The sequence below is a fragment of the Cynocephalus volans genome, chromosome 13, assembly GCF_027409185.1.
Source record: "Cynocephalus volans isolate mCynVol1 chromosome 13, mCynVol1.pri, whole genome shotgun sequence".
NCBI lineage: Eukaryota > Metazoa > Chordata > Mammalia > Dermoptera > Cynocephalidae > Cynocephalus > Cynocephalus volans.
The window spans coordinates 93,947,801-93,970,135 of record NC_084472.1 but is presented as its reverse complement, the minus strand read 5'-3'; positions in this window follow the sequence as shown (position 1 = coordinate 93,970,135).

The window sequence follows — 22,335 nt, the reverse complement described above, 5'->3', positions numbered from 1 at the left end:
TCATCTTTTTAAAAAAATTTCTTTTTCATACTAGATGACTTCTATTCATCTTTTGGGTCAACTAAATCTTTCTTCTGTCATTTCCCATCTGTTGTGGTGTCCTCTAGTGTTTTTTCTTTTCTTTCTTTATTTTTTTAAATTTCAGATATTGTACTTTTTAATCTGTAGAGCTTCCACTTCTTTTTAATAGTTTCCATTGTTCCTTTTAGATTCCCCATTTACTAATATTTAGCAATTATTTTTCCTATTGGATCTGTGAACCTATTTATCATATTTGTTTTGAAGTTCTTTTCTGCTAAATTTAACATTTGTGCTCACTCGGGGTCAATTGCTGTTGACTTTTTCTTCTGAGTATGTCTGCACTCTCCTGGTATATTTTATGTCTAATTTTTTTGGATTAAAAATTGAACAATGTAGATAATATATTGTAGCAACTCTGGATTCTGTTTTTTGTTTTCTCTTCTGAAGGCTGTTAGTTTTTTGTTTTGTTTTGATTTGCTTTAACAATCAATGTACTTGACTGGACTCAAACTGATAAATAGCATGCAGCCACTGTTGTCTCATATCAAGCTTTTTGTTTGTACATGTGTTTTATGCTGAGTTGTACGAGGTCTTCCTTCAGCTATATTGTTTAGTGATTATGCAATTATTTATGCAGGTCAGGCTGAAACACCCCAAGCCATAAAGATTTTCACTCTTTGCAACTGAGCATCATTTAGGTTGAAAAATATATTCAAAGATACAGTATATACACAGGTTTTTCCACGATTTCTATTTTACTTTTCTTCATAGCATCTCCTGCACACATACATAGTTTAGCAGTTGTTCAATGATCTGTTTATTGTCTCAGCCGTTTTCTGTGACTTTCTATGTGGAGTGATCCATTCTTACTTAAAAATATCATCCTGAAATGTTTAGCTGTTTTGCTGGTTACCCCAGTCTAGCCTATCACCTCCAGTTGGTTGACTCCTGGGTCTGCACTGCATATGCTGAAGAGGATGGGAATATTCTTAGGCAAGAAACCCCAAAACTGACCTTTTTACTTGATGCAGAAATAGTTTTTTATGAGTAAACACTTTCACATTGTTGCTGATCTTTGGTCATTTTTCAATGCCTTTGATTATTTTTTAATGCCCCGAAGCGATCCCTTTATATTTAGATTCTACAGATTGGAATTGCCTGACTTCTTTATGATTTACCTACAAAAAAATAGAACTCAAATTTCCTTTTTTAAATAAAAATATTTAGTCTTCAATTTTATTGGAAATTGTTTCTAAGGAGTAAAAATGAATCACCTATTTTCCTCTCTTACCACCCCCAAATTCCCTAATGGCTAAAACGAACTGCTTTAATTATTATGACTAGCAAAGTTAGTAACCTGATTATATTACAAATGTAAAAATATATGCAAGACAATTATTCATTTTTCTAAATTGTATATTTTAAGTTTTACTGTCTATTTGAAGAGTCTTTTGCAGTTCTGTTTTTTCTTTGAAGAGCTACTTTTGGGATCTGTGGTGATGTTAACTCACTTACCACCACAATAATTTCCACTCCTGGGGAGCCTGCCACTTCCTTCCTTTGGACATCTCTGCAACTCACACATGCTTTAAACATGTCTGCCTCTGCTGTGACAAAATGAGCTCCTTGGAGCAAAGGGCATGGAATGTTGTTTATATTGCTAGATTGTAGCATGGTGCCCAAAAAAGAGATGAGATATCAAATTAGTGTTTTATTGAATAAATAGATCATGATAAGGTGCCAGCTTTCACATCATCGATGTATTGGACTCGATTATCAGTCATTTTACCCATGTCACTCATACTTCTACATTTATCAGCGCAACAATATTCCAAATAGTTTGTCCTAGTTCTGGGTAAGGATGCTAAGAGATGTTAGAGCATGTGTCTTAATGTTTGGTTCAGAAAACATGGTCACTTAATTATCACTAAGTATTGAAAGAAAGTTTAAATACTATGAGCTATTTAAGATTTTATAAGCGTAGGAACTCTCCATTAGCATAACAGGAAAGATGTATTTCCTCTTTTACAATTATTTTTTGTCTCATCTTATTTATACCTTAAAGAAGGATTTCTTATCTAATTAGGTTGAGGCAAAATGTTGCATTATCTGACTGCATTCCACATGAAAATAATCACACACATTTCCAGAAGTACCATAGTGGATATCAGCATCATATGCTATGTTTTTGACATAATTCTGCTGTTTTTTTCATGACCCTACTTGTCACTAACTTGACACTGCATATCTGTCTTGTATTATTTTTCTTAGTAAAACAAAAAGTCAACTGTAGCAGGCAGTAAATTATTTTTGTAAAGTTGCTTTTTGATAATTAATTTCGTATTATGAAAGGCAGGTATTGATATACAAATTCCTATGTCTTTCCTCTTTCAATAGTAGAGCAATCTAAGGAGACTTAGTTGTATTCTTCAGGCTAAATTTTCTGTAAAATGTCCCTATTAAGATCAATTACAGTGCCTTTCTCTTAAGAGAATTCCAAATAAACAACAGTAAATCATGCAACTAGTTTTCCAATATTGCAAATCTGCATAGGAATAACAGTAAACTGTACATTAAAAACAATTCTCTGAAACTCTGGAGAATAAAATCAATTCAGTGGGCATGCAATAATAAGCCACATTGCAGAGCTAGGATTAGTAAGGATATTTCTGCTTGGAAACAATATTTGACAGTATTTTAGATTTATTTTTACTGCAATATGGTTAAGAATTTTCTTTCAAAATATCAACTGAACATTTCTACATCAAAATGTAGCAGAAACAAATCAATGAAAAAACATATTGTCACAGTCTAGTTAGATAAGAAATGCTTTTAGGTATAAGTAAAATGACAAAAAAAATTAAAAATTAAAAAAATAAGTACACATCACAAAGAAATGATTAAGTTTTGCAATGATGAATATGCTTACTACCCTGAATAGATAGATCATCATACATTTTACATGTGTACTGAAATATAACTGTACCCCATAAATATGTAAAATCAATATTTCAATAAAAAAATTTTAAAAAAATTTACATTCATTACCCCCAATTCATACAAGTTTCTTTCAATAGCAATAATATTCAATTCTTGTTATTTTTTAAGTTTGATATTAATTAACTAGTAGGCATTAGCATGTATAAAACAGGAGACATTCTTTTGTTTCTTATACATTAAGGCCAATTAATCAAAGACATTTCATTATCTCAGTCAATTTTTGGCCTCTGCTTTAGCTCCATGTCACATTGTTATGTTTTTCTTAGTTTGTTTGATCAAAGTAAGTCAAACAAGCAAACAAACAAAAACTACCAACATTTAAAAACTGAAGGATAATGTTATTCAATATTCAAGAGATATGTACATTAGCATTTTTTCCAACAAAAATTCCTTCAGATGGTGCCAAAAAGAACCCTGGAAATTTTAAGAAAGATGGAACAATGTAAATTTTTAATTTTAAAACAGGTAATATCTCAGGCTGTCTGTCAAACTCTTTTTAATTTAGAACAAATTAAAACTAATTCCAAAGAATAATATGTCTGTAAGGAATGTTTTATAATACTATTAGTACCATTAGGTAAGTTTAAATCAGCTTCCAAAGTGTAATTCTGAGTTTACTGTAGAGTTCTTTAATGTTAAATATAGTCTGGCTGGTTGGATCAGTCCATTTCTGTTGCTTATAACAGAATCCCTGAAACTGAGTAAATTATAAAGAAATAAAATCTATTTCTTAACAGTTTCATAGGCTGGGAAGTCCACAGTCCAGGGAACACGTATGGTGAGGGCCTCCTTCAAGGTGGTACCTCTCTAAAGCAATGCAGGGTATCACATGGAGAGAAAATGGCCTGAGCAAGAATGAGAGCTAAACTCACTCACTCTCCTTATAAAGCCATCAGAACCATGCCCATGGCAACCCATTAAACCATCAATCCATTAGTACATGAATACGTCAATCCATTCATGAGGGCACAGGCTTCCTGAACCAATCACCTCTTAATGGCCCCCCTTCTCAAATACCATAACTGGATTTCCTACTCTCTTAACACAATTACAATGGAGAAAAGTTTCCAATACATGAACTTTTGGGGGACACATTTGACCTATAGCACTGGTCAAGTATAAATGTAAGCTATAAACAGTTTTGTGATATGGCTAGATTATTTTATTTGTTGTTAGAAGCTCCCTACAATCTTTGGAGGCTGAAATGAGAAGATGCGTAATTATCTTTATTAGATAATCTCATAATTCATTGCTCTTCCATAATACAGGATTACAGATTATTACACATGCTTAGTCAATGAGTAAAAATTTTTGAAATTGTGATATTTCACATTGTTATGGCATTTAGGGTTATATTCCTGATTAAATTCTTTACTATGCAAAACCACTATTAAAAAATTTCACTGTTTGAACTATAGACTGATGAGAAAACCCAGATATGTTAAAAAAAATTCTGACTGGCAAATAGAGTCCACCCTGAATGGTCAAAATTTACTTGCTTGTTTTGCTTGTTTCTCTATCAGTATGTTCTTATACCTCTTATATGGACAGAACTATAAGACTTTTCCATTAGCCAAACATTCTTCTTTTACTTCCCAATAAGTAAAAGTATATAGATAGATAGATGGATAAATAAATAAGTAGATTCTAAAATAATGCTTAACAAATATAATGTACCCAATAATTCTAGTCAAAAAAAATTTTGGTCCCTGGAGAGGGCAGAGATTTGCAGAGACCACACGCTCCACAGCAACAGCCTGTGACCAAGTGGGTAGGTCTTGCTGCTGCCAGACCCAATCCCCACCCCAGCTAAGTGTGCACTGACCAGAGAGACACCCCCCCAAAAGGTGGTGCTGGTGCACGACTGAGCAGGTAGGCCTTGCCACCGCCGGACCCCATCTCCAGCTTGGCTGAGTTTGCACCAACCAGAGTCAACCCTCGGAGAGGCCTGAGTCCTGTGGAGACCATGGGGCCTGTGGCACCAGCACATGACCTAGCAGGAAGGCCTTGCCACTGCCAGACCCCATCGCTAGCCCAGCTGAGTGTGCACCGACCAGAAAGTCACCACCCCAGAGAGGCCCAAGACCTGCAGAGACCATGTGCCCAATGGTGCCAGCAGTGTCTGACTGAGCAGACACTGAGGCAGCCATGCTAAATTGGCAGCCCTGGCAGGATCCCAGCCAAACAATAGTGTCAAACCAGTGGGTCGTGAAATCCCTTGCCACAATAACTAAACCTCAAAGGAAAGATACCAGAAATATGAAAAATCAAGAAAGTATACCACCAAAGGGTAATAACTCTCAAGCTCTAGATCCTATAGAACAAGAAGCCCTTGAAATGTCTGACAAAGAATTTTGAGTGATAATTCTAAGGAAACTAAATGTGATACAAGAAAACTCAGATAGACAACACGATGAACAAAGAAAAGTTGCAGGACTTGAAAGAAGAAATGTACAAGGAAATCAATGACCTGAAAAAGAATGTAGCAGAGCTTGCTGAGCTGAAGAATTCATTGATTGAAATAAAAAACACAACAGAGAGTTTGACCAGCAGGCTTGCAGAAGCAGAAGAGAGAACTTCTGATGTTGAAGATGGGCTCTTTGAAATAACACAGGCAGACCAAAGGGGGGAAAAAAAAAAAAGGAAAGGAAAGAAAAGAAAAAAGAATTAAAAACATTGAAGAAAATCTAAGACAGATATCAGATAACATTAAGCGCTCAAATATCTGAGTTATGGGTATTCCAGAAGGGGAGGAAAAAGGAGATTACATTGAAAACATATTCAACAAAGTAGTGGCAGAAAACTTCCAAGGTATAGGAAAAGACACAGATCTTCAGATTCAGGAAGCTCAAAGATCCTCAAATGTATTCAACCCTTAAAGGCCTTCTTCAAGACATGTTATAGTCAAATTGGCAAAATTCAAAGACAAAGAGAGAATCTTAAAACCTGCAAGAGAGAAGCATCAAATCGCCTATAAGGGAGCCCCAATCAAACTAACATCAGACTTTTCATCACAAAGCCAGAAAGGAATGGGATGATATATTCAAAACACTAAAAGGCAGAGATTGCCAGCCAAGAATACTTTACCCAGCAAGGTTATCTTTCTGAAATGAAGGGCAAATAGTATATTTCTCAGGCAAACAAAAACTACGGGAGTTCACTACCACATGACCACTCTTACAAGAAATTCTCAGGGGAGTACTGGGTTTGGTACCTGAAAAATAAGTACCACTGCCATAAAAACTCAAGAAAAACCAAAACCTACTAGTCAAATAAAAATGCCAATAATGAAGAGAAAAAAAAAGTTTATCTACAACCCAAGAAACCAACAAATACAGAAGAAAAACAGTAAATCAGAAAGAAAGGAACAAAAGACACTTAAGACATCCAAACAAAAATCCATAAAATGCTAGGAGTAAATCAACACTTTTCAATAACAACTCTTAATGTAAAAGGATTAAATTCCCCAATCAAAAGACACAGACTGGTTGACTGGATTAAAAAGGAAGACCCAACTATATGCTACCTTCAAGATACCAACCTCACCATAAAGACTCACATAGACTAAGAATGAAAGGACAGAAGAAGATTTACCATACAAACAGAAATGAAAAACGAGCTGGAGTAGCTATTTTTCTATCTGATAAAATAGACTTTAAACTAAAAACCATAAAAAGAGATAATGTGGGCCACTACATAATGATAAAAGGATTCATCCATCAAGAAGACATAACAGTCATAAATATATATGTACCCAATGTTGGAGCAGCCAGATTTATAAAGCAAGCTCTTTTAGACATAAAGAAGGAAATAGACACTAATACCATAATAGCAGGGGACCTGAATACCCCACTATCAATATTGGACAGATCACGTAGGTGAAGAATCAGCAGAGAAACACAAGATCTAAACAATGCCATAGACCAATTTGACTTGGCAGATATCTACAGAACATTCCATCCAAAAACCTCAGAATATTCATTCTTCTCATCAGCACATGGATCATTCTACAGGATAGATCATATGTTAGGTCACAAATCAAGTCTCAACAAATTCAAAAAAGTTGGAATTATCCAATGTATTTTTTCTGACCACAATGGATTAAAATTAGAAATCAATAACAAATGAAATTCTGGAAACTATACAAACACATGGAAATTAAACAGCATTCTACTTAATGACATATGGGTCCAAGAAGAAATGAAACAGGAAATCAAAAAATTTATTGAAACTAATAAAAATAATGATACAATACCAAAACCTGTGGGAGACTGCAAAAGCAGTACTAATGGGGAAATTTATCACATTAAATGCTTACTTCAGAAGAATGGAAAGATGGCAAATGAACAACATAACACTTCACCTTAAAGAACTAGAAAAACAAGAACAATCCAAATCCAAATTTAGCAGATGGAAAGAAATCATTAAGATCAGAGCAGAACTTAATGAAATTGAAACCCAAAAAACAATACAAAAGATCAATGAATCAAAAGTTGGTTTTTGGAAAAGATAAACAAAATTGACAGACCATTAGCACAGCTAACTAAAAACAGAAAAGTGAACACCCAAATAACAAAAATGCAAAATGAAAAAGGTGATAGTACAACTGACACCTCTGAAATACAAGGCATAATTCAAGAGTACTATAAACAAGTGCATGCCAAAAAATTTGAAAATCTGGAGGAAATGGATAAGTTTCTGGACACACATGAACTACCAAAACTGAGCCAAGAAGATGTAGAAAATATGAACAGACCAATAACAATAAATAAGATTGAAGCTTTTATCAGAAGGCTGCCAACAAAGGAAAGCCCAGGACCAGATGGATTCACAGCAGAATTCTACCAAACATTCAAAGAGGAATTGACACCAATTCTCTACAAACTATTCCAAAAGATTGAAACAGAGGCAATTCTCCCAAACTCATTATATGATGCAAATATCACCCTGATACCAAAACCTGGGAAAGATACAAAAAAAAAGAAAACTACAGGCCAATATCCTTGATGAATATAGACACAAAAATCCTTAATAAAATACTAGCTAACAGCATACAGCAACACATGTGCAAAATTATACACCATGATCAATTGGGATTCATCCCAGGGATGCAAGGTTGGTTGAACATATGCATATCAGTAAATGTGATACACCATATCAATAAAATCAAACACAAGGACCATATGGTCATCTCTATAGATGCTGAAAAAGCATTTGATAAAATTCAACACTCATTCATGATAAAGACTCTCTGCAAGTTAGGTATAGATGGAAATTATCTCAACATAATTAAATCCTTGTTAAGAACAGGAAGTCAACAAGGATGCGCACTATCACCACTCTTATTCAACACAGTGTTGAAAGTACTAACCAGAGCAATCAGAGAAGAGAAGGAAATAAAAGGCATCCAGATTGGAAAAAATGAAGTCAAACCGTCCCTGTTCACAGATGACATGGTCCTCTATATCAAACAGCCTAAAGCCTTTACAAAAAGACTCTTGGAGTTGATAAATGATTTCAGCAACGTTGCAGGATACATAATCAATGCACAAAAAATCAGTAGCATTTCTATTCTCCAATAGTGAACATGCTGAAAAAGAAACCAAGGAAGTTTGCCCATTTACGATAGCCACCTAAAAAAAAAAAACAAAAAAACTTAAGTATAGAGTTTACCAAGGATGTGAAAAATCTCTATAATTAGAACTACAAACCACTGCTGCGAGAAATTAAAGAGGGCACAAGAAGATGGAAAGATAGCCCATGCTCTTGGATTGGAAGAATCAACATTGTGAAATTGTCCTTACTACCCAAAGTGATATACAAATTCAATGCAATCCCCATCAAAATTCCAATGACATTTTTCTTGGAAATGGAAAAAAGTATCCAGACACTTATATGGGATAACAAATAGCAAAAGCAATTCAGAGCAAAAAAAATAAAGCTGAAGGCATAACACTACCTGACTTTAAACTATACTTCAAAGCTGTAATAACCAAAACAGCATGGTACTGGCATAAAAACAGACATTTCTCAAGGGAAGATATACGAATGGCCAAGAGACACATGAAAAAATGCTCAACATCACTCAGCATTCGGGAAATGCAAATCAAAACCACACTGAGATACTGTCTCACCCCAGTTAGGATGGCTAATATCCAAAAGACTTTGAATGATAAATGCTGGTGAGGTTGTGGAGAAAAAGGAACTCTCTACATACATTGTTGGTGGCACTGCAAAATGGTTCAGCCTCTATGGAAAATGGTATGGAGGTTCCTCAAACAATTGCAGATAGATCTACCACATGACCCAACCATCCCACTGCTGGGAATACATCCAGAGGAATGGAAATCATCAAGTTAAAGGTATCCTTGTTCTCCAATGTTCATTGCAACAGTATTTACAATAGATAAGAGTTGGAACCAGCCCAAAAGTCCATCATCAGATGAGTGGATACGGAAAATGTGGTACATCTACACAATGGAATTCTACCACTCTGCTATAAAAAAGAATGAAATACTGCCATTTGCAACAACATGGATGGACCTAGAGAGAATTATATTAAGTGAAACGAGTCAGGCACAGAAAGAGAAATATCACATGTTCTCACTTATTTGTGGGAGCTAAAAATAAATAAATAAATACACAAATAAACTGGGGTGGGGAGGGAGGGAAGAAGACACAACAATTGCAATTCCTTGAAGTTGATACGACAAGTGAACAGAAAGGAGATTGTTGGGAGGGAGGTGGGAGAAGGAGGAGGGAGGGAGGTTTCAGTAATTGGCCACAATAATCAACCACATTGTATACTGACAAAATAAAATTTTTAAACAAACAAAAAACAAAAACCAAAAAGTTTTTGCTTCTTTGAAATTAAAATTATAAAGAGTTTAAAATCACCACAAAGCAAAATCAACATGGCCATAAGCCACAAAGGAATCTTTATACATGTGTGAGTGGACAGCTTTAGTGTATATCTAGTTTTGTTTTTGTTTTACTTATGGGCTTACATCTGTGACCACATTATTTTCTCAAACTAATGTTTTACTTGTTCATAGTATCATTTCTGGAAATAGCACAACATGCTTTTTTAGTCCATGTTTACGGAAAGAGAATATTTTCTGCTATGATAATTCTGCTGGCTGGGCAGAGTCTAACAGTAAACATTTGTTTTACTTCTGATCCCCTGAGCAGGAAGGCATCTGCCAAAATTGTGGTTGTAAAAAGCATTTCCACAGAAAGGGATAGGGATGTAACCATGGATTTGATTGTATATGCAAAGCATCAAATTCACAAACTATACACCAAGTTTTTCCTTTCATCTATTTTTTCTTGCCTTCCATCTAATAAAAACATAAACTTTTGGGGAAAAAAGTAGCTTTATTTTACAACTCTAAGTTATAAAATCGCTATCATTAAGTGCTTTTTAAACCTAACATCAACGTTAACACATATTTTGATTTTATGAAGATGAAAAATAAAGAAAATTTCTCTCTAATGTCTTGGCAAGAGACCTATGGTATTCCCTGTGTCCTTTTCTGCATACAGAAATTGCATAAATGGTAACCCTCTCATTAATTTGGAGTCTTTGAGATACATATAAGGGGGTAAAAGGTTATATTCCCTCTGCCTGAAACTTCTAACTAAGTAATTGTAATGCACTTGATTGAATCCTTATAATTAGTTACAACCTTTGAGGCTCACTATTTCTATTCTTAGTAGGCAGACAGTAGGAAGCTGGAGTACCTGGAAAGTTAAAGACTTATATTAGGGATGATCCTAGGATAATAGAATCAGAATATCAAGGTTAGAAAAGACTTCTGGATCAACAACCTGTTTTTTAAATCCTTGTTTGCACCTTTCTGTCCTAGTATTGTTCCATAATGGGTTGATTATTTGCTGCCTCTTGTAACATCCTATTCTACCTTTGCATATCTCTCACTATTTTAATATTATTCTATATATTGAACTGAGATCTGTTAATGATGTAATATCTTCACCTTCGTCCCAGTTCTACTTCAAATGATAATACAGTATAAGTAAAATGCCTCTTCCAAACAATAGCTTTTCATAAATTTGAAGGAAACTACCAGATTTTCTGGTTATGTCTTCTTATCTACATGCATAAAATTAGCTATCATTTTAAATTTGTCTCGCATAATAAAATATCTCATTTGTGAAGGTATTGAGCCATTCTGGTTGTTGTTTGGCTCTTGGTTCAATGTAACACTTCAAGTTTGTATCTCAGGATTAAACACCATTCAACAGATTTGGAAGGAATATACTCAGAAACTATGTCTTTTGTATAATTAGAGTTCATTTTTTTATTTTGTTTGTTTTAAGTTTGCCATATTGCTTAATCCAGAAAATTATAATGTGATTTTTTAAAGATTTAACATCCTAAAATCCTGGATTATTACAAGTGAATGTAACAGTTCTTTAAAATTGTGTTTCCTGTTTGAGGACCAACATTTCCTTCCCAATAGACTTTATAATATTATTTTCAAAATGGAAGTTTGCTTGGGTTTCCTTTAAAAATATCCTAAATATTCAAATACCACTTTTTTCAGAGAAATTTAAAAATAAGTATTTTTAATTATACAAGGTTTATTCTGCTTTAGCTCATTGATATTTTAGAATTATACCTGTAACATGGGAATTACAAAAGTTACCGAAATTAACAAAACTTTTGTGTTTGCTACTCACTGTACATTTGCTATGTACAACTCAGAGATATGAATAACTGGACATTTCTGTCATGTGTTGTGGTAAAAGGAAAATACATGAAGCAGTAGAGAGAGCAAAATCTTAAAGACAACTTTTTCTATGAAAAAAGAAGAAATTTGGACACATTAGTTCTTAAGAACTTCTCTTTGAGTTTGCATATTAGTCCCTGTCTTATACCAATATAAGTATGAAAAGATTGGATGACTGTTTAAGTCTATGAGTTAAAAGTATCGAGGCAGGAATAAAATAGCGACATGCCCCAGGGAGGTTGCTCATGAATATTCAGACTGGGTTGGCCAGAGCCTGCACATTAGGTGGGACTGGAGGGACAGAGGTTGGCCTTTAGGAGTTTGCACGTGGGATGGAGAAGATGAAGAAGGCTGGGGACATGTGCTTCTGTCACTGGCAGAGATGCCTGTGCACACTGGCAGATGCCTTCACTTGGTAATAAAGCCCTATCATGTTCCATTTCTCTGTCTCTCTCTTCTTTTCCTTTTGCTGGTCCATGAAAGACTCTTTCATGAACTACTAACCTAGATATGCTGTCCAGTAACACTATTGTATACAAATTCTGAAAAAGGCTAGAGGTGATTAGAAATCATTTTATTTAACTGACATGTCTCTTCAAAATTCTTCTACTGATAGAAAATCATTTTGAGCAAAACCTAATGGTTGGGATGACATCAGAGAAAATGGCAGAGTAAAGACCTCCCAAAATTCTCTCTGACATAAATTCAATAAGAATACTGGCAAAAATTATTGAAATCTACTTTTTTATAGTTCTGCAAATTAAGCAAAGTCTTGCAGGAACTAATGGAGAAAATTATTCAAGAAAAACTGCTGATTTCTTGATAAGAACAGGGACCTTTGTGGTGTGTTGCCATGTCCTGTTCCCACTTGCTCTCTCCAGCTCTGTAGCCTTAAAAACCAAAATCCCATAATCACAGTGAAAACCTGCAGCCTGACAACCACCAAAGGAGGTAGAACAGGCTTGGAGTTTCTTCAAGGCCATCATCTCAGATAATTGTCATTATTTCATGTGTTTGGTGGTTCCCCGGAAGCTCCTACTAGCAAGACTGTCTTTTTTCCCCCTGACTCAAAGCTTGTCTTTGAACAGTTTAGTGTAATCTAGATTTAAGTAGTTTTTAAACCAAAAAATTTAAAATAAAAAAATCGGAAAATGATATGTTCATATCATCTGTGTTATTGAACACAGATTAAAAATCTTCCTGAGTATTTAGAAGATATGCCTTGGGTAATGGACATGCCCAGGTTTGTGTGCATGCACAGCAAAGAATTGAAAAGGCCCTGCTCTCACCTCTGGCTAAACTTCTTCTGCATAAGCAGAAAGTGAATTGTAAGGCAGAGTTTTAAACTATCTCACTAAGTTTTGAAGGCATGCTCCAACATGCATATATGGCACTAGCCGAAGTAACTAGGTAAATGTAAAAGTCAGCATACCTGCATTTTTCGTTAATAACACCTTTCTGGTCTTTCTGATTTAAAAAACTGAATAAAATAATAATTATAATTCTGTGTTGATAGGTATACAATGTATAAACACATAATATTTATGATAGTAACAGAACAAAAGAAGGCAGTAGGGAATGGTGCAATATAGGAGCAAAATTTTTCTATACTATAGTAATTATATTGCTATTAATCTAAATTAGATTGTAAAAAATTAAGATGTTAATTGCAACCTCTGGTGCAACCCTAAGACAATCACTAAAAAATGTAGTAAAACAAATGACAATAGAATCTAAATAGTACACTAGAAAAAAATCTATTTAACACAAAAGAATATAGTAATGATATAATAGAGAAGCAAACAAATAAAAAGACATAAGACATAAAAAAACAACAGCAAAAGGGAAAAAATATAGTAATGATGTAATAGAGAAACAAAAAAGACATAAGTCATATAACAGGAAAAGGGCAGTCACAGATGCTACCATATCAACAATTACACTAAAAATAAATGGATTAAATACTCCAATTAAAAGGCAGAGATGAGCAGAGTGAATTAAAAAAATAATACAGCTATATTTTGTCTATAAGAGACATAGTTTAGAAACAATGACACAAATAGGTAGAATGTAAAGGGAAAGAAATAGATTTAACATAAAAGTAGGAAACAAAAGAGAGAAGGAGTAGTTATGTTAACATCAGCTGAAATAGATTTTAAGATACATGTTATTGAACACAGGAAAGAACACTATATAACAACAAAGGGATCAGTCTATTAAGAAAAATGTATAACAATAATAAGGATATATGCACTGAACAACAGACTGCCAAAATACATGAAGCGACAACTGACAGAATTAAGGGAAGAAATAAGGAATTTAGTGAAAAAAATATTTGGAGACTTCAATAATGGATGGAACTTTCAATAATGGATGGAATTTTCAATAATGGATGGAACTTTCAATAATAGATGGAGCAAGGAGAGAAAGCTAACATGAAAATAAAAGACTTAAATGAAACAATTAACCAATCAAACATAAAGGACATCTATAGAACACTCCTCCCAATAATAGCAGAATACACATTCTTCTCAAGTGCCCATGGAACTTTCTTCAGGATAAATCATATGTTAGATCATAAACAGGTTTCAATAAATTTAAAAGAATTGAAATCATACAAAGTATGTCTCCAGAACACAATGGAGAGAAATTAGAAATCAATAACAGAAGGAATTTAGGACATTCACAAACAGGTAGAAATTAAACAACACACTCAAATAATAAGTGAGTGAAAAGAGAATTCACAGCAAGAATTATAAAATATTTTGAGATGAAAGAAACAAAAACATGATATACCAAAATTTATGGAATGCTGCTATAGCAGTGCTTAGAAGGAAATTTAGAACTGTAAACATTTATGTTAAGAAAGAAGAAAGACCTAAAACCAATAACCTAAACTTCTATCTTAATAAAATATAAAATAAAGCAAACTAAACCCAAAGCAAATGAAAGGAAGAAAAAATAAAGATGTGAAAGGAAATAAATGAAAAAGAGAATTTTTAAAAAATGGAGAAATTCAACAAAACCACAAGTGGTTCTTTGAAAACACTAACAGAATTCTCAGATACATAGTTAGATTGAAGAGGGTGAGGGAAGAAGACTCACATTGTTACATTGGGAAAAATGAGGAAATTACTACCATCTTTTCATAAATAAAAAGATTATAAGGTATTACTATGAATAATTGCATGCTAATACATTAGAAAACTTGGACAAAATGGACACATTTTTCAAAAAGCCTCCTAGAATATCAAAACTGACTCAAAAACAAATAAAAAATCTGTATAGATATATAACATAAAGAAACTGAGTTAGTGCCCAAAAAAACATCTCATGAAGAAAAGCCCTCAACCAGACAGATGGTTTCACTGGCAAATTTTATGAAATGTTTAAAAAGTGAGTACCAACCCTTTACAAACTCTTCCAAAGAATAGAAGGAGGGGGAGCAAATCCCAACTCATTCTATGAGGCCAGTATTACGCTGATAACAAAGCTAGATAAAGTCATCACAAGAAAACTACACATCATCACCCATTATGAAAATACACAAAAAACACTCAACAGAATACTAGCAACAAATACAGCAACATATAAAAAGAACTACATGCCACGACCAAGTGGGATTTATCCCAAGAATGTGAAGGTGGTTTAAACTATGAAATTCATTCAATGTAATATACACGACATTAATAACATAAAGGAAAAAAATTAAGATCATTTCAATGGATGCAGAGAAAGCATTTGACAAGATCCAACACCTTTATTTTTTTTTTCAATCATAAAACACACTAAACTAAGAATAGGAAGGAATTCCTCAAATTTATAAATGATATCTATGAAAAATCCCAATAAACTTCAAATGTAATGATAAACTTATAAGTGCTTTCTCCCTAACACCAGAAACAAAAAAAGATGTTAACGTCCTTTATTCCCATGAGTTTAAACATTTTACTGTAGATTCAGACAGAAAAATGAGTTTTTTTTTCCAAAAAAGCACCCAAATTGGATGGAAAATGTATATCTATATCTATTCACAGATGACATGATCTTGTATACAGAAAATTCTAAAGACACTTCTAAAACACTGGTAGAGCTAATAAACATTTGAGGTTATAGGATATGTGATTCATATACAAAACTCAATTCGATTTCTATGAAGTATCAATGAACAATTAAAAAATAAAATTAGGAAAACAATTCCAATTACGATAGTATTAAAAAATAAAGTACATAAGAATAAATGTAATAAGAGAAGTTCAAGACTTGTACATTGAACACTGTAGGACATTGGTAAGAGAAATTAAAAATGATATAAATAAAAGGAAATATATCTTGTTCAAGGATTTAAAGATTTAATATTGTTAATATGGAAATACTACCCAAGTTTATCTTTAGATTCAAACAATTCCTTCCAAATCCAAGCTGGTTTGTTTTTTCCGGTGCTGATAAACTGATCCTAGAATTCATGTGGAAATGTAAGGGACCCAGGATAGTCAATACAATCTTGAGAAAGAAAAAAATCAGAAATTTTAAAATTTAACACAAAGCTGTAGTAATCAGGACTATGTGGTACTAGCATACAGATAGACATGGATCAATGGAATAGAATTGAAAGTCTAGAAGTAAACCCACACATTAATGGTCAATTGATTTTCAACAGATGCAAAGATATTCCAATTCAGGAAGAATAGTCTTTTCTACAGAAGGAGCTGAGACAACTAGATTTCTGTATGCAGGAAACGCAGTCAAGCTCCTACCTCACATCATATAAAAAAACGAAAACAAAAACAAAACAAAATTTAAAATGGATCACAGACTTAGAAGGAAATGCTAAAATTTTATTATTCTTGGGTGAACACATAGGTGTACATCTTCATTTTCTTGGATTAGGCACTGGTTTCCTAAATAATGAAAAATCCCACACAACCAAAGAAAAAATAGATAAATTGGATTTCATCAAAAGTTTTGTGTTTCAAAGGACACTATTAAGGTAGTAAGAAGACAACTGACACAATAGGAGAAAATATTTGCAAATCATGTATCTGATAAGGGGCTAATATTGAGAATGAGTAAAAAAATATAACAAAGACAAAAAGAAAACCCCTAAAAATGGGCAAAGGATTTGAGTAGACATTTCTTCAAGAAAAAATACAAATTGCCAATAGCATTTGAAGAAACAGTGTTATTAGCCAGAAGGGAAATGCAAATCAAAACCACATTGAGATGCTGTTCCATTCCCCCTAGGCTGCCTGTAAGTGAGAAGATAGTATCACATCCTGGAGAAGATGCAGAGAAATTGGAACCCTTATACATTGCTAGCAGAAACGTAAAGTAATGCAGTGTCTTTGGAAAACAGTCTGGCTCACATGATTAAACACAGAGTTATCATATGACCCAGAAATTTTATGCCTAGTTATATATACAAAAGATTTAAAAACTTAAACACGTATGCTTACAACAGCCTTATTCATAATAGCCACGAAATGAAAACAACTCAAATGTTCAACAGGTGAAGGAATGAATAAGATGTGATATATCCATACAATATATAATACCATTCCATCATAAAAAGAAATGAGGAATTGATTAATTCTTCAACATGGATAAAACTTGAAAACAGTAATTGGAGTGAATGAGGCCCAAGACAAAACCACATATTTTTAAAAGTTTATTTTAACATTTACTTGTACATATTTGTGGGGTATAGTGTGTCATTTTAATACATGCATATACTGCACGCCCTGATCAATGATCCATTTAGGGTAGATAGCATAGATTTGTACCCATTAGTCCACCACTTCTCCTCCCTACTACCAACCGTCCTCCCGGCCTCTGGTAACCATTATTCAACCCTCTACTTTTATGAGAACTGATTTTTTCTTTTTTAGATTCCACACATGAACGAGATAGTGAGGTACTTTTTTGTGTGTGCCTGACTTCACTTAACATGATGGTTTCTGGTTCCATCCATGTTGCTGCAAATGATAGGATATCATTTCATTTTATACCTGAATAGTATTCTATTGTGTTTATATACCGCAGTGTTTTTAATCCATTCATCCACTGATGGGCATTTAGGTTGATTCCATCTCTTGGCTGTTGTGAATAGTATTGTAATGAACGTGGGACTACAGGTGTCTTTTTGATATACTGATTTCATTTCCTTTGGTTATATACTGAGTAGTGGGATAGCTGAGTCAAAAGGTAGATCTATTTTCAGTTCTCTGAGGAACCCTCATACTGTTTTCTACAATGGCTGTACCAATTTACAATACTACCAATGATGTAGGAGAGTTTCCTTTATGTTGCATCCTCGTCAGTATTTTCTGTCTTGTTGATAATAGCCAGTCTAACCTGAGTGAGATAATATTTCATTGTGGTTTTAATTTGCATTTCCCTGATGATTAGTGATGTTGAGCATTTTTTCATGTGCCTGTTAGCCATTTGTATGTCTTCTTTCAAGACATGTCTGTTCAGGTACTTTGCCCATTTTAAAAATTGGGTTATTTGGTTTTTCTTGCTGTTGAATTGTTTGAATTCCTTATATATTCTGGATATTAGCCCCTTGTCTGACATGTACTTTGCAAACACTTTCTCCCATTCTGTAGGTTGTTTCTTCACTTTGTTGATAGTGTCCTTTGCTGTGCAGAAGCTTTTCGGTTTCATGTAGTCCCATTTGTGTATTTTTGCTTTAGTTGCCCATGCCTTTGTAGACTCGCTCAAACAGCACTGCCCATTCCCACTTTGTGTAACATTTTCCGTATGTTTTCTTCTAGTATTTTCATAGTTTGGGGTCTTAATTTAGGCCTTTAATCCATTTTGAGTTGATTTTTGTGTATGGTGAGATGTAGGGATCTAGTTTCAATCTGCTGCATGTGGATATCCAGTTTACTCAGCACCATTTATTGAAGAGGCTGTCCTTTACCCAATGTATATTCTTGACACATTTGTCAAAAATCAGTTGGCTGTAAGTGAATGGGTTTATTTCTGGGCTCTCTATTCTGTTACATTGGTCTATTTTTTAAAATTTTTATGCCAGTATCATGCTGTTTTGGTTACTATAGCTTTATAGTACATTTTCAAGTCAGGCAGTGGGATGCCTCCAACTTTGTTCTTTTTGTCCAAGATTGCTTTAGCTATACGGGGTCTTTTGTGGTTCCATATAAATTTTAAGATTTTGTTTTCTATTTCTGTAAAGAATGTCATTGGCATTTTGATAGGGATTGCATTGAATGTGCAGATTGCTTTGGGTGATATGGACATTTTGATGATGTTAATTCTTGCAACCTGTGAACATGGGTTATTTTTCCATTTACGGTCCTCTTCAATTTTTTCACCCCATGTTTTATAGTTTTTATCATAAAGGTCTTTCATCTTCTTGGTTAAATTGACTCCTAGGCATTTCACTTTCTTAGTAGCTATTGTGAATAGTATTACTTTACTGATTTCTTCATGGCTATTTTGTCTTTGGAGTACAGAAAGGCTATTAATTTTTGTGCATTGATTTTGTATCCTGCTTCTATACTAAATTTTTTTATTAGTTCTAGTAATTTTTTGGTGGAGTCTTTAGGGTTTTCTATATATAGGATCATGTCATCTGCAAATAGAGATAGTTTAACTTCTTCTTTTCTGATATGATACACTTTATTGTTTTCTCTTGCCTGACTGCACTGGCTATAACTTCCAGTACTATGTTGAATAAGACTGGGAAAAGTGGGCATCCTTTTCTTGTTCCAAATCTTAAAGGAAAAGCCTCCAATTGACATTCATTCAGTATGATTCTACTTTTGTGAAATGTCAAGAAAAGGCAAATCCAGAGGATGAAAGAGACAGAAAAATAGTGGTTTGCAGGGCTAGGAGAGGGGTGAATGGAGAGTGACTGCTAATAGGTATAGGTTTTCTTTTTGGCATGATGAAAATGTTCTGAAATTAGATAATAGTGATGGTTGTTAATCTTTGTAAATATACAGAAGAAACACTGAATTTTTTACTTTAAAAAGTTGAATTTTACCATATGTATATCATATCTCTAAGCTTTTTATGATGCTATAACCATTTTTTAATACAAAATTATGTAGAATACATTTTTCCCCATGGAATAGTCTTCTTAGTGTCATGTGATGGAAAATGTATACCGTTGTTACTTTTTCAGTGTATATGATAGTAGATAAAATAAAAAAAAGCATAGCGAGACAGGTGGTATAAGTTTTGCTGATTTCATAGCTGTACATTTTAGTGATGAAGTACTATTGTAAGGAGCAGAAAATTGACAAGAAAGAGCTGGACATATTACAGTCATTGCAGTGTTTTATTTTTTTCTCCAAATTTATTATTAGCTTTAATTTTGATGATGATACATCTTGAAATGTTTATATCTGAATATTTCCCCAGACTCTGCTAACATAAAATCATCCAAGGTTCTGATGACTGCTTGTTTAAATATCCTTGCATTTAAAAAAGTTATTTAAATTTATCTTCTAAAAAGTAATATACTTGACATGAAACTAAATTATGTAAACACAAAGCATCAAGCAGTTTGATTAATCACATAGCCCTATGAGGCAGGGCAGGTCATGTATCATTATACCTTTAACAAAGAAGAAATAGAAAGTAACTTATAAAAATATAAATAGGTTAACAGTAGAAGTGTGGGAAAAAATGGGCCAGATGTATGATAATCCAAAGAAAGTGAGATTGTCTATACTAACACCAGACAAAGTAGATTTCAGAGCAACGATCATCAAGAGGTATTATTTTATTATGATAAAAGGGTCAAACCACCCAGAAGACATAATATTCCTAAATGTGTGTGTACCTAATAATAGACCTTAAAAATATATAAAGCAAAACTTGTCAGAAATGAAAGAAGAAATGGTCAAATCTACAATAATAGTAGGGGACTTCAAGATATCTGTATCGGTAATCAATGGAACAAGTGGATAATTAGTAAGAACATAGAACTAAAAAACACTACCCACATATTTGATCAAAATGCATTTATAGAACATTAAACATAATTGCAGAATAATGCACATTCTTTTCAAGTGTACATGAATTATTAACCAGGATAGACCATATTCTGAGGCCGTAAAATAAACCATTATATTATTTTAAATTAGAATTTGAAAAGCTATGCTTTTTGGACATGGTAGAATTAAGTTAGAAATCAATAGTAGAAATATGAGGGTACTTCAAAAAGTTCATGGAAAGGTTAACATTAATCTCTCAATTCTATTTTTTCCATGAACTTTTTGAAATACCTTCATATATGTGAGATATCTGAAAACGTTTTGAAATTAAACCACATACTCGTAGACAACAATCCATGGATAAAAAAAGTACAAGAAAATTTATATGTATTTTCAATTGAATAAAAATAAAACACAATATTTCAAAATATATGAGATGCTGCTAAAACTGGTTAGAGAAAAATGTATAGCATCAAATACTTTCTTTAGAAAAGAAGAAATGTTAGATATAAATGATGTAAGCTTTCACCTAGTAAACAACTAGTAAAAGAAAGTCAATTAAACCCAAAACAAACAGAAGGAAGGAAATAGTAAAGATGAGAAAAGAAATTAATAAAATTGAAAATAGAAAATAAATAGAGAAAAATCAATAAAACTAAAAACGAGTTCTTTGAAAAGGTCAATATAGTTGATAAACGTCTAGCAATATCAACCAAGAAAAAAGACAGAAAATACAAATTTTCAGTATCAGGAATAAAAAAGAGGACAACTCTACAGATCATGAGATCATTTAAGGAATGAAAAAGAAATATTAGAAACTATTTTGTGCCCTATGTCCTAAAACTTAAATGAAAGGACAAATTCCTTGAATGCTACAAAGTATCAAAGCTCATTAGGAAGAAATAAATCATGTAGGTAGTCATGTGCATTAAAGATATTGCTCTACAGTTAAAAACCTTCCAAAAAAGAAAACTCCATCCACAAATTTCTAAATTGGTGAATTATAAAAAACACTTAAGGAAGAAATGATATAAATTCTATAGAAACTCTTCCTGAAAATAGAAGAGGAGAGAATGCTTCCCAACTAAATTTATGAGGCCATAATTATCCTGCTACCAAAACGGGAGAAAGACATTTCAAGAAAAGCCAACTACAGACCATTATATTATCCCTCTTGAACACAGGCTCAGTAGCTCTCAAAACAATTTTTGTAAATAGAAACTAGTGACACCTAATATAAGTAATAGATCATAACAAAGTATGTTTTATCCTGGGCATGCAAGGTTCATTTAACAGCTGAAAATAAAACAATGTAACTTGCCATGTCAACATACAAAAGTAAAACTGTAAAAAATTATTAAAATTTAACCTCCATTCATTACAAAAACTGTCATAAAGCTATAAATAAAAGGAAAATCCTTCAACCTTGTAAAGGGCATCTACAAACAACCTATGGTTAACAAAAAAGTATGATTTCCTATTTACAAGTTAAAAAACATTGGTTTCTAGTTTTTGACAATTATGAATAAAATTGCTATAAACATTCACACACAGATTTTTTTGATGTACATAGGTGTTAATTTCTCAGGGTT